The sequence below is a fragment of the Sphaeramia orbicularis genome, chromosome 7 (assembly GCF_902148855.1).
Source record: "Sphaeramia orbicularis chromosome 7, fSphaOr1.1, whole genome shotgun sequence".
In the NCBI taxonomy this organism is placed as follows: Eukaryota; Metazoa; Chordata; class Actinopteri; order Kurtiformes; family Apogonidae; genus Sphaeramia; species Sphaeramia orbicularis.
In genome coordinates this window covers 37,191,384-37,206,462 of record NC_043963.1, presented here as the reverse complement: position 1 = coordinate 37,206,462, position 15,079 = coordinate 37,191,384, and positions in this window count along the sequence as shown.

Here is a 15,079-nt window from a genome sequence, read left to right as displayed (position 1 = left end):
GCAATCTATAAAAACCAATTTGGTATGAATATAACCAAAAGTTTTGCTGGTACAGACATTTGAAATTTCACCCATTATAAGCAGATGGTGAAAAAAAATTTAAATTCATAACAAATTTTTACTTTGGCCTAGTGTTCCCAAAATGGAATCAGGTATATTCTGGGTCACTGGCAATCTATAAATAGTTTTGCTGCTAGAGTGTTAACAATCAAATGCCGCATTTCCACTGCATGGTACCGACTCGACTCGGCTTGGCCTTTTTGCGTTTCCATTACAAAACAGGACCTGGAATCTGGTACCTGGTATTAGTTTTTTGGTATAACCTCCACCGAGGTTCCAAGCGATACTAAACTGTGACGTATAACACTGCAGACCACTGATTGGTCAGACAGCTTTCTCTGTTACCTGCCTACCTAGTATCCTCTAATGGAAACGGTCTCCAGGAATACCGAGTTGAGCTGAGCCGAGCCGAGCCGAGCCGAGTCGAGCTGGTTCCACGTAGTGGAAACGTGGTGAAACAAACAAAAAAAAAAACCCAACAAACTAACAAACCGAACCAAAAACAATACCCTTTGCCTCCCCTTCAGGAGGCAGGGTAATCAATTCCAAAAAGTGCAAAAACTTGAGCTAAAACTTCCATGCTGCTGGATTAAACATGGTGTAATTCAAGGTCATGGTTGAGTACCATTTTAGACCATGCCGTTACCTGTGTCAGCAGTTTTATCGAACAGTAAATTAATCAACATCCTCAAATGAACTTTGTCACTTCTCCTTTGGCCCTCCATCTTTGTCTCTCACTTTCTTTCACACATGCTCAGTTCCTCTTCTCGGACCAATCACTGTTATTTCTCTCTGAACCACTTGTTCATCTTATTCATCAGCTGCTGCTGTTTTGTGTCATGTAGTAGTTCTCTATTTCTGAACTTTTGCAGTTCTCCCTGGTTTGCTGTACAGCTCTGATAATGGGGACGTGCTGAGATCAAGCATGTAGCCATCTGTTGTTGATTCTCCAAATACTGGTTTGTCCAATCCATCCAAGTCAAATCCTGCAGCTCCGAGAGTATATCTCTAGATTTCCAGCATTATAAGAAGCAACCTGACCTCCAGAGGTCTGAGTGGGTTGTTTTTTTCCGATGTGAGGACTCACTAGGTCCCCCATTATTATCCTCAACATCTGCTTGTTGCTTCTGTTTCACACTCACTTTTGGAGCCACCAAAGAAACTCCAGTTTCTTGGCTCTTCTACTCTTCTGTTCAAATTGCCTTTGTTTGCTTGGTTGTCTCATTAGCTGTACTGGATGAACCTTCCCTTAAATGAGAGCAAAAAGCAATAAAAACCTCTAAGCCTCACCCAGTCTGTGGCCTCCCTTCAACTCCTGATTACTATACAACAATTCAACTTTTCTCTGAATTTAATTATCTACAAATAGATGTGGAAGCCTCACATTCAATACAGATCACATACATTTTGCAAATTAACAATCAAAACTCAATGAAAAACAAAATCACTCAATTTCAGGCAAAACATACAGGGGGTTTGATGTGTCGTAGCATTGCACAGTATCACTGATCATTCTCTGGATATTCAGAACAGACATGGAAACATCTTTCACCGTAAGTAAGTATCTCCCTAATACTGCATCTCCAGTTAAATAATATAGGTATTTTTTTTAAAGTGTTATTTGACTGCCACAAAGTTTAGCAGCAATGGCAAGTTAAGTTCTAAACTTAGGTAACATGAAGTCAAGATTCATTGGCTGAGGTGTATTCTTTGAATTATATCAGTGGCAATTTCTCATAGACTGCAAGGGAAGCCTGGCTTCCCCTAAAATTATGAAAATTAAATGGTCAAATATGTTGTTGTGTTGACATTTCATTGACTACAAATGTGTTAGAACATGTTCATCTCACAGGTGAGTTCGTTCAGGATCAGCTTCATCACAAATCAACAGACTCGATGTTGTTCACTTCTCATACATTCCCGTTGCGCTGTTTTCTCATTCGATCTCTGCTCAGTGCATTTGCCCGCAGACGCTCAGCGTCCATGCACTTCAATGGGACTGAGTAGAACAGTTTTTTTCCACTGCCTCAAAACTGGACGGTAATTGGATAAATGCCACGATGTTGTCCCGCCCCCGGACACTTGGCGTCTCTGGGGGTGAATGGAGCTGTGGGCGGACCTCGGCTGGGCTGGACGCCAGGCTTCCATGTGCTGATTGGAGGATCAGTCGACAGGCTGAATCCCATTTGATTGACAGCTATTTTGAGATCTATTCCTTCACTTGACAGAGTTCAGTTTAATACCGTCGCACATTCTGCTGTGAAATCGAGAGAGAAACCACTACCAAATTACTTGTTCATTTCTTGCACTGTAAATAAAACACACTCATTGTACTTCCTTGTTTCAATTTAACATAATTTCAACGTTTTCTTGTTTACTTGGTACGATAAGGTCACAGACCATTTTCTTAAAAAGGAACAGAGGGCCGAATTTATGTTTAAATAACTTTACTTTTTTTTTTTTGATGTAAGCCGACAATGAGCTTCCCCTCTCTGAAAGACGAGTAGCCGCCACTGAATTATATAGATTTTGCCACCTCACCAGTGCATGTGTCCGTCCACCAAATGTGTCCATATACACATAAACTCTTGAAGAAATCATTGAAATCTGTCCTAAAGTATGCTGCAGTGTGGTTTATTAAATATCAGTCTACGATGGAGTCTGAGAATGTAAGCTGACTATGAGCTTAGAGCACAAGTGATATTTATACAAGTGATCAAAAGGGGGGGGGGGGGGGCACAGCATGAACTGTTAGATACAACATGTTCAAATGAAAGGTCATAAGCATATTAAAAGATACATAGGAAGATTACAAAAGTGAACCAGCTGTGTCAGGAACCACAGGTCTAGAAAAGGTTAGAACACCAAGCTAGGGTCCATCATCTAAGACCTGAAGTGAGACATGAGGGCAGGAGGTCGTAGTCAGGATCTATACCAGTAGAGGATGTGATTTAATCAAAGGGTAAAGGGTCTGGTGGGAGATTTGTTATCCTTCCTCACAGGTCTTTCACTGACTTAAATACCTATAGGACCTGTATTTGATGTGTCAGGTACATGTTCACTACATAAAGCAACAAGAGACATGGACGCAAGGTGTGATGCCATCGTTTTCTAATATTTGTTTTTTCTGGTCACACAGATACAGAGCAATAAGGTTAGTTACCAATGTGGGATGTCAAGATCATATAAATCCACTACTGAAATTTACGATTCCAGTCAAATTAAAGACTACACAAATAATGTACTAGACCAGAAATAATTTGAGGCAATTTACAAAAAATATTTTCAGAAGACATGAGTGGTATAAGTGATAGAAGATTATTAAAAAAAAAAAAAAACACTCAAGGTACGAACCTCAAAGAAAAGAATAGTTACATAACATTGTGGAATTGAAAGAAAGCATAAACATTAATCACCTTTTTTTAATGTACAATGAATTTTTTGCTGTAGAGGTTTAAGGAAGAGAATGGATGTTAATTTACTGGTAAATATTGGGGCAACAGGAATGTAGTTTAGGTGACATGGCTGATATGTAGTGGAGTACATGTGTATATTATATATTTTAGATATTGTATTTATATAAACTACATGGTTTATGGGTTGAATCCATTTTCGGAACCACTTTATCCTTGAGAGGGTCGCGGGGGTGCTGGAGCCTATCCCAGCTACCTATGGACGAAAGCAGGGTACACCTTGGACAAGTCGCCAGCAAGGTTAAAATAGTTTTGAATTTTTCATTATAGTTTAGTTTTGTTTAGTTTTGACTTCTTTTCCTCTAATTCAGTTAGTTTTAGTTAGTTTTTAGAGCAGGTTTGCTAGTTTTAATTAGTTTTGTTCTTTTCAAAATGCTTAGTTTTAGTTTAGTTCTAGTATTAGTTTTGGGGGTTTTTTTATATCTTTTATCTTCCTCACCATCAAATTCAAATAAATCCCAGACAGGACTCTGCTGCTTTCTCCCAAATTTAGTCTCCATGTTTCCAGGTAGAGTGGGGACTAGAAGAGACTGTAAACCACAAGTGGCGATGAGTGACGGACCATGACTTACCATACGGTGCCACCAGCTAAAATTGCTCAAGAAAAATAAATCGATTTCATATCAATCCAACATTGACAAAGACGAAAACAAAGGGAATTTTATCCATAATTTTTAGATATTTTAGTTATTTTTGCAAGCACACACTACAGTTTCAGTTAGTTATCGTTTTTTCTTTTAATTATAGTTTTTATTTATTTCAGTTAACGAAAATGTTTTTACAATTCTAGTTTTCGTCATTTCGTTAGTTTTCGTTAACGATAATAACCTCGGTCGCCAGTTCATCGCAGCGCTGACATATAGAGACGAACAACCAATCACACTCACATTCACACCTATGGGCAGTTTTAGCTTGACCTATTAGCCTATTAGTACATGTATTTGGACGGTGGGAGGAAGCCAGAGTACCCAGAGAGAACCTGCAAAGACATGAGGAGAACATGCAAACAGGGAATGGAACCCAGGACCTTCTTTTTGTGAGGTGACTGTGCTATCTACTGCACCACCATGTGGATAAAAAAACATAACTGACATAATCATATATGGTATAAGTTACTAGGATGGTTGTATATAATTATAAATTATAGCAGGTTGTACATTGCATTTATATGGGTTTTCATTTAACATATATGTAATGGATTATGATGTAGAATTTATGTATGATAATCATTATATTGATTGATATAACATACATACACATTGCATTAATAATAGATTGATATAGTTTGTGTGTTGTATTGGGGTTAGAATGAATATGCTTTAGCTTGAGCCGACTTTATATTGAACACATTATGGAATTTGTATGAATTTATGTATATTCGTGTACGGAATAAAGATTTTATTCATTCATTCATCCACAAACTGCAGTCTTTAAAAGTCTTCACATCAGGAAGCTTTTTAAGGCACTGGAGTGTCTGGTTAAGTGACTTAAAACACTGGATTCATATGGATGAGATGCTCAAACAGAGAAAAGTCTTCATTTCTCCAAATGTCTGTATAATGTGAATGTAGCATAAATTACATCTTCTTTTGGCCATAAAGAGATGAAAGTTTTTTATTCCATCAGGCAACAGAGGAAGTCTAGAAAGCCCCTTTTTCCACAGCAAAGCATCATTGAATGAAATGGTTGGGGCTGAGCCTTTCTCCATGGAAACTGCGTTCAGTATTGTCATGACAACCTTCAACAGAGGGAATAAAATGAACCGAGGAATGAGGGGAAACAATGAGGGAGTAATAAAGGATGACAGGACAAGCCCTGACAGATTCCCGCTCTGACTCTTTCCCGCTCTGCCCAACACCATCTTATTTCATGAATCACAGCTCTGCAATCTGTCAATCATCTTCCCTCCAGGCCCACTAATGGAGTTATTCAGGTGTGGAAAACCATCAGCTACTACAAGGATGATTGCTTTGTGCTGATAGAATCATCAACATATGGCATTAAACCAAATGAAAGGATCCAGCTGGGCAATTATCACCTATGAACACTGAAACAAACACGGGATTAAAGAGGACTGGTGTTTCCTCTGGAGTTGGTGTGAAAGCATGATGGATACGGAGGACGAATTATAAATTTAATGTATGGGAATAATCTTACTCATGTACACACAGACTTGATTTTACGATCTCCATTTTTTTGTCAATTTACACAACTCCCATTAGATTTCAGATGCAAATGCTGTATTATTTACTCCATTATATCATTCTGGCAATTTTAATGACTTTTCAGATTGCATTTTTTGTGATAAACTGAAACAGTTATCCCACAGATTTTTTCCAATCTGTAAAAAAACAGACTTTATTGTACAAAATGTCTCTGTCCACGCTACAACACAAAAAACTACAACCAGCTACAAACTCTCAGAAAAAAAAGATTGCTTCTGTTTGACTCTAAACTGCAGACCTTATAATAATAGACCATATAATACTAAATAATGATGAATGCAACAGACGTAAACGTAAATTTCCTAAAGTGTTGGTTTGGTGTTTTGAAATGTATTCTGTATATTATATAGATTTCACCACAGCACAAGTCCATTTGATGTGATCATGTACTATTGCCAGTAACAGTCTTGCATGTTGGTGCATGTTCATTACACAAAGCAACAACATGAATAACCACTGTTTTCTCACTAGTTGCTTTTCCATTGGATATACATGCAAAACTTTTCCAATATTTACTAAATGTCAAAAAAACAAGTGTGTAATGTCGGTTTTTCCATTAAATTACAAATGCAATGATGCAAGATGACACAAGAAGTCATTCCATAAACATGGTGATGAACGTAAATATTGTGTTGATTTACAGATATATTCGTTATTATTATATATTACCCCTCTATCCCGTACTAAATTAAAAAATGATTCTGTTTTCTGGTGCGACCACACACACCGGGCCATGTTTCTTTTAAATCTCTTCTTCTTCATTTGTTGTAATGTCCATCAACATCTTTTTTTTTTTTTTTTTTTTATTCATGTGACTCTAGTTGGGGAAAGAGGTCTTTCCATTGCAGTTCTGCATGATATACCAATTACGCTACACCCAAAAAAACACCTCTTGCCAGCGCAAAAACCTTTAATTGAAAAACGAGAGTTTAGGGGAAATTGTCGGTTTTCCATTAGGTCAATTTTGATGCAAAAGTTATATTCACGCAGTTTTGAGGGTCAGTGGAAAAGCAACTAGTGAGTGTACCTGCTTTGTTAAGTACCATGAAGTAATGGTACTAATGTAAGGAATGATGTTCAAAGGGATAATGTGTTTGTTGACAGGTGTCGGGATCAGCACTTGTTGTACTGCTCTAAAAGTGATGTTCTAATGTTTTACAATACATGTTCCTTTCACCTTGCATGTGTTTTTTTTTTTTTTTTTTTTGCCACTTATGGGTAAGGAACCAAATATGGTAACTTTATTGAGCTTGATTTTCTACATAAAAATAAAAATTTTGAAAAATTTCACAAAAGTAATTAAGTTTTTTTATGTCCTCCAATAACACACCAAGGTTGAAATTTAGAATTTCAGAGTATTTCTATGAGTTATATTCGTGCAATTTGAGGGTCAATGCAAAATTTTGCAAAATATGTGCATTAGTGTGGATATGGTGTTATGTCTTGAGAAAATTCTCCTGAAGTCGAAAATATATTGACATGATACTTTCGTAAATTGAATTACCCAACGTAGTAGACAAATCAAGCTCAACCTTCAGCATTTATATCTATATCTATATCTATATATAACATCTAAAACAGGGGTGTCAAACTCATTTTCTTGTGGGGGCCACATTCAGCCCAATTTAATCTGAAGTGGGGCGGACCAGTAAAATAACAGCAGGATAGCCAATAAATAATGACAACTCCAAACTGTTTTAGAGCAAAAAATGACATTCAGTAATGCCAATATTTACATTTACAAACTATCCAAACAAAAAGGATGTGAATAACCTGAAAAAAGTGAAATCTGTTAAGAAACATAGGAACAATTTTATCAATATTATGCCTCGACTTATCATTTATACATATGCATTACAGATCAGATCTAAAACAAGGCACAACACATTTAGTAACAGGCAAAATATTGGTAAAATTGCATTTACTTTTCTTAAGATATTTCCGTTTGTTCATATTTGTTCAGGTTATTCACACGTTTTGTAAACATATAGTTTGGTCATGTCAAATATTTTCATGTAAAAATGTAAAACATTTTCATGTAATTTTACTTTTTTACACTAAGAGAACAAAGAGAAAATTTGGGGTTGTCATTATTTATAAGTTATCATGATAATATTTTGCTGGTTCTGACCCACTTCAAATCTAATTGGACTGTATGTGGAACCTGAATTAAAATGATTTTGACTCCATTGATTGTTAATATCTTCAGTGTAATTTTTGCAATTTTTCACAAATTCATCCCGTGGGCCGGATTGGACCCTTTAGCGGGCTGGATTTGGCCTCGGGGCCGCATGTTTGACACCTATGATCTAAAACATAATATAAACATTAATGCAACTGTAAAATGAACCCAAAATATAATATAATATAATATAATATAATATAATATAATATAATATAATATAATATAATATAATATAACAGACCAAAACACAACAGATCAAAACACTAATTACTGTACTGCACAATAACTCCTTCAACATCTTTGCATTTTGCTGTTAATACTTGTGTGTGTGTGTGTGTGTGTGTGTGTGTGTGTGTGTGTGTGTGTGTGTATTTTCACATACTTCTACACAAATAAAACAGCTGAATACTTCTTCTCCACCAGTGATTATGAAAATATCTGTGATGTATTACTGTGGGATTTCAAAATGGAGAGACATTAAGTGACACCTTGTCTGCATACTGAGGAGCTGACACTTCATGTTATTCATTCATCAGTCATCACACAGCCCACTTCTTCAGTGGGTTTGATTAAATATTGACCTGTTTCTTACTGATGTGTCCACATATGTGACAACCTCACTAAAAACCTGCCAAAACTTTGTGACTGTATGAGTTAATGTAAATTGAAGGTAAAGTGGCTGCAAAGCGTATGATCATTCTATCAAGGAAATCACAGTCACGGAGCAGTAAATGCACATGTCACTCATATTTGAATGGATTGAAACAGTTAGTTCAGCCATAACATACAAAGCACCGTCACGGAGGCATCCTGTTTTATCAACTATAGAACACACACTTACACATGAATATCAACAGGCTACACACTGTCCTAACAGGAGTCACATGACCTGATCCACCCACCGAGCAGCAGCAACCACGTCTGGAGATTTTCTGGCTCTATCTCAGAAACATTAACAACATACTGAGTCTCATTCAGAGAAGAGTTAGGGATGGACACTATATCTTTCATTTTTTCATTTTTCATTTATTTATTTATTTCGAACATGCAAAGAAACAAAATAAAACAAAACAAAGCAAATTAAGACAAAAACAAAATAACATTTAAATGGACAGAATCTATCTTCAAGCACATACAAGTCTGAATATTGTATGGTCAAAAGGGAATAGGAAGAAGTATGAACTTCTTTAATCCTACCCCTCAGTGCTTTTACACTTTTATCATTAACTTAATACAACAATCAAACAATACTATTTTCCTAATTTTCGCATCGAACCACAACAATCCATAATGCAGTAACTGAATTATTCACAACAAAGTGTTCATGGCAGTACAGTCATACAAACATACTCAACAACTCAACCATTTTCTTCAATAATTACAGCAGATTTATCAGTACAACATCATTCATAAATTAACAGGCCTCATTGTCATTATTAAATACTGTACCTCGCAAGAATCAATTCTTTATATCTTTTTTTAAACTGAATTATGTTTGATATTTGTTTTATCTCCGCACACAATTTGTTCCATAATTTTACTCCACAGATGATGATACAGAAACTTTTCAATGTAGTGCGTACTTTATGAATCTTTAAATTCAATTTTCCCCATAAATCATAGCCTCCCTCTCTTTCACAAAACATTTCTTGAATATTGCCCGGTAGTAAGTTATTCTTTGCTTTATACATTATTTGAATAGTTTTGAATTCCACAAGATCAATGAGTTTTAACATTTTAGATTGTAAAAATAGTGACTTTGTGTGTTCCCAAAAACCAACATTGTGAACAATTCTTATTGCTCTTTTTTGCAATATAAAAAGTCTGTGTAATGAACTTGTATATGTATTTCCCATACCTTCAAACAGTAACTTAAATAAGGTAAGATCAATTAATTATACAGAATCTGAAGTGATTTCTGATCTAATATCCCCTTTGCTCTGGCCAGGACTGAGATGCTTCTGGATAGTTTGTTTTGTAGATATTTTATGTGAGGTTTCCAGCAAATTTTATCATTGATTACACTGGGTTACAAAAAAATGCTTTTTGCAAGTTGTCTAGGTTTTTTTAACTGAATTAGGGTCATTTTGCACCGCTAAATCCAAAAATGACATCTGTTTTTCTCAATCAGGTCAGGTTTTTTTGCTAATTTGATTTTGAAAAATTTGATCTTCTCACAAAATTGATTACATTTTTGTGACTTTATCAGTTGATTTTTTTTTTATAGAGTTCTCACCCAAAATATGTTTTAAGAGAAAAAAAAATAATTTTCTAACAGGATTCCTGTTAGGTACAATGGTGTATTCACCGCAGATGTAGCAGAATACGTCAGGCTTATTTTTGCAAGATCTTCTTGTCGAAGCCATTTCATTCACCTGTAATATTAAAAAAAACATTAATCATAAACTGGCAAAAGTAAAATCTTCAGAACTCGTTTATTGCAAGAAATATGAAAGAATTTTGTATCTTATGATGTGAAAATGCCCATAAATGTAAGCAAAAATGTTTTTAAAAAAAGCTAATATGTAGCATAGTTCAGAAAGTTGACCTGATTGAGCAAAATTAATGTGATTTTTGGATTCAGCACAGCAAAATTATCCTAAATCAGCTCAAAAAACTTAAACAATAAATTTGTTGTTGGCCAGTGTTATCACTCCAAGAAACTTGTTTTGATTCACCCTTTCTATATCTACACCCTCTACACCTTAGTTGCATATGTATCATTTCCCCATCTGTCTTTATTTGTTGTCACCCCTTTATTATCCAAAGTAACAGTAGATAATAAAATTGTCCTTTACAGAAATGACGTCTTATTACTGAGGGAAACTCCTGACTTTGTACTTTAGACAATTATCACCTGGAATTGTAACAGAGAGAATCTTCTTGGAAAACTGCTCAGATGGATGAATATGGATTCTTCAGTGGTTTAGGTGTTAGTACTATCTGTTCACAGTGAGAAGGTCTTGTAACTTTAGCACCATGTACGTATAAAAGTTTGTTTTTGGTTACTGTAATATAGTATAGTGAGTTACTTTAATATTTATGGGCTTACTTTAATTTTATATTTGTATTTATATTTATTTGACTCCACTCCTAAGTTTTTTGTAGGTTTGTTTTATTTCTGGTATTTCAGTGTCTGCATGTCACTGTACATACCATGAGCATGTGACAAATAAAAATATTGAATCTTGAACCTTGCTGTTTAATTGCTTTAGTGTATTTTTTTGCTTTTTTTTTTTTTTTTTTTTTTGTAACATCTTAGACATTCTGTTCACCTCTAGCAATAAGGGTAGACATTTCAGAGCTGGTCAAACTTACAGTCAATAAATAAAACCAGAAGTGAATGGAATCTTCAAAGGTGTTTCTTAAAACCACAACATTGAATTAATGTAGAAGGGAAGACACCTTTAAGCTGTGATATCAAAACTGTTCAGTTTAAGTCATTTCTTTTAGCAATTATTATTAAAGGGCTAAAGGAATTACAAGCAGTGTTTTAGAAACATTTACAAACCTCACTTATTTGCATTTCAAAGTTTCTAACATAAAAAATTCTTTCTGGAAAAACTGTTCACAAAGAGGTTCATCAACTCAGACAGAGGCTGATGGCACTAACAAACAAATCAAACCTTTCAGAATGTAATTTTTTAGAATACATTTCATGTTTTGTTATATGCAGCACAGAGGTCGGACTAAACGAAATAAATGACTTCTGTAGTTTTCATTGAAAATTACAAAAAGTCTGGCCTTTAACACTGTTCTTTTAACACCCTGGAATTCAGTTAATATAATGATAAAAAAAAAAAAAAAAAAAGCAAATGTTAAGGATATATTTCCGTTAGACCTAATTTAAAGTGTTCTGAATCAAGACTATAATAGTTTTGGATTTTTCATTATAGTTTAGTTTTATTTAGTTTTGACCTTTTTTTCTCTAATTAATTTAGTTTTAATTAGTTTTTAGAGCAGGTTTGCTACTTTTTATTAGTTTTCTTTATTTTGTAAATGCTTAGTTTTAGTTTAGTTTTAGTTTTTTTTTATATCTTTTATCTTCTTCACCGTCGTATTCACATAAATCCCAGACAGGACTCTGCTGCTTTCTCCCAACTGTAGTCTCCATGTTTCCGGGTAGAGTGGGGACCAGAAGACGACTAAACGACAAGTGACGAGAAGTGACAGACCGTTAAATATCATCTGGTGCCAGCAGCTAAAATTGCTTGAGGGAAATAAATCAATTTCGTATTAATCTGATGTTGATAAAAAACAAAAATAAAAGGAATTTTATCCATAATTTTTATTTGTTTTAGTTAGTTTTGTAAACACACAATACAGTTTCAGTTAGTTATCATTTTTTTTCTTTTAATTATAGTTTTTATTTATTTCAGTTAACAAAAATGTTTTTACAATTCTATTTTTAGTTACTTCGTTAGTTTTCGTTAACGATAATAACCTTGTTCTGAATTGGTGTTGGTAAATAGTTTGGAAGAAATAAGCATTTACAGAAACAGCATCTTCTAACGTTCATAAACCTCATCTTGAAATACCTTCTCAAAAAATGAAATTCCCTCTAAGAACATTGTTCACGTTGGTTTTCTGAAAAGAACTGGACACGCTGTGAAATTAATTTGAAAATGATTTTTCATTTGTCGCAATAGATGGAGAATTTTAAGAAATATATTGTTCAGAATCTGACAAATGAAAGTAGAACTGGATGTTTCAAACTACATTCTAGTCCATAAAGTTGGATTTTTTTTTTTTTTACAGACACATTCCTCTTTTCATTCCTATTTCTACACATCACTAATCACCTTTGACCTGGTGTATTGATTACATACTGAGTCCCAGTTACACTTTATCAAGAAGAAATCACATTGTCAGCAACATTTTATTCCAACTTCACGGGCAACAGTGTACTTTATTTTTTCTCATCCTTACCGACAAAACATGAATACCAGTGTAGCCATATATTGTGAGACAGAGAAGGAGAATCTTTTAGTCATGTCTTCAGCCAAAATCTTTTTCTCCATTTAGTTTTGATAGGAATCTGTCTGTGTGTGACTGCATGGCTCCTGCTTTCATATAAATACAGACTCAGTGGCTGAGACCCACCAGTGACATCTTGTGTACTACCCACCCCTCCCCCACACGCTCTCCATCGCCACAGTGCACTTCACAAAAACGTCCCTGAACCTCAAGATGTTCCTCATGGGTAACATCGGCAATGATGATCACATCGGGCCGAGGTGATGCTGTGCAGATTTATGAGTTTATGTGCGTTTTTGCATGTGAGTGACACAGGAAGGGGGAAACGCAGGCAGGCGAGCAGTAATTAGTGTTGCCTGTCATCTCAAATCTCCATGGAGATGTGTTTGTATGCCGTCTACACCTTCAGTACATAATCATGGAGGCACCGAGGAGCACAAGGTATGGCTGTGACTGTACAAGATCAACCAGACTCCACTTGTGTCAGCGCTATAAATAGAGGAGCAGATTAAAGAGCAGTGCTTTTCAAACTATGCTGCTCCACTGAAAAATAAACCTAACAGAAAGAAGCACAACATTCATTAATATACAACCGAATCAAACAAATGTTGACAAGTTGCAAGTGGTCTGGCTCTTAAAATAAGGGAAAAATAAGGAAAATAACCTTGTTCCTCAGCTGGGATGTTAAGCAAGTCAGGTAAATGTGGCTCAATACCACCTGGGATACTTTTAGACCAAATTAAATATATTTTCCTCATATTAGATGCTCTTTCTAAAGAAAAATGTACTTTACAAGATTATTCTTCTATTTTGAAAAGATGACTTATTTCCCAAATATAAGGCGTTTTTTTATGGAGCTAACATGTTTGTACATTATCCTGTAAAGCACAGGTGTCAAACATGCGGCCCGGGGGCCAAATCTGGCCCACCAAAGGTTCCATTACGGCCCTGCAGGATGAAAGTGCAAAATTAACCTGAACAGTCCAGGCTGTCAGGTTCCACATACAGACCAAAGTGAACTACAATAAAAATAACAACACAATAACCCATAAATAATGACTACTACAAATTTTCTTTGTGAAAAATTACGTGGAAAAGAATTTAAGTGAAAAAAATAAGATTACACTGTGAAAATATTTACATTTACAAAACTATTTTTTCACAATAAAATGCAAATAAATACATAAATATAAACAAAGATGAACAACCCGAAATGTGCAATTTTAACAATATTCTGCCCGTTACTAAATGTTGTGTGCATTTATGGATCCACTGTGATCTGTAGTTGTGTTAATAATAAGAGATGGAATATTATAGAAATTGTTCAAATTTTAGTTCCAAACTCCAAAATTTTAACAATATTCTGCCTGTTACCAAATGTTTATGTAGCATTGTGTGTAATGTACATGTATAAATAATAAGACGAGGCATAATATTGTCAAAATTGCACTAATTTTTCAAATGACATTTCTGTTTTTTCAGGTTATTCACATCTATTTTGCAAAATGTAAATATTTGTATTATTTAATTGGGGTTTTTTTTTAAACTAAAACAAAAAGAAAAACTTGGATTTGTCATTATTTATACGTTATTATGTCTGGTCTGGTCTGACTCGCTTGAGATCAAATTGGGCTAAATATGGCCCCTGAACCAAAATGAGTTGGACACCCCTGCTGTAAAGGGTTAAATACTGCACATTCAGCTTTGGATAGATGTTTTAAAACCAGAATAAAGGTGTATCCACTGAAAACATAAAGTGATTTCCCCAAAACAAGGCTTTTTTTTTTTTTTTTTTTTTTTTTTAAAGGTAGTTTGCAGTGTTTAAAATGTTGTTAAACACTATAAAAATAACGCTACCATGAAGAAGATAAACACTAATCTAATATAACCCCATTTTTATGTATTACATTGAGTAAGTATATTTAGCTTTGGCAATGTGTCTTAAAACTAGACTAACTATAACCATTGAAAGCATAAACTAAAAAAATAGGAAAAAAAAAAAAAATTTGTGTTCATTAGTATCAACAAGAGCCGATTATTTGAGATAGAACACAGGGTCAATGAAATACTCAATGTTGGCTGGAAAGTCTCATTAAAACAAAGATATATTTTTAATTACAATGGGATTCTTTTTCTGATGGAAGTATATTTTTTACAAG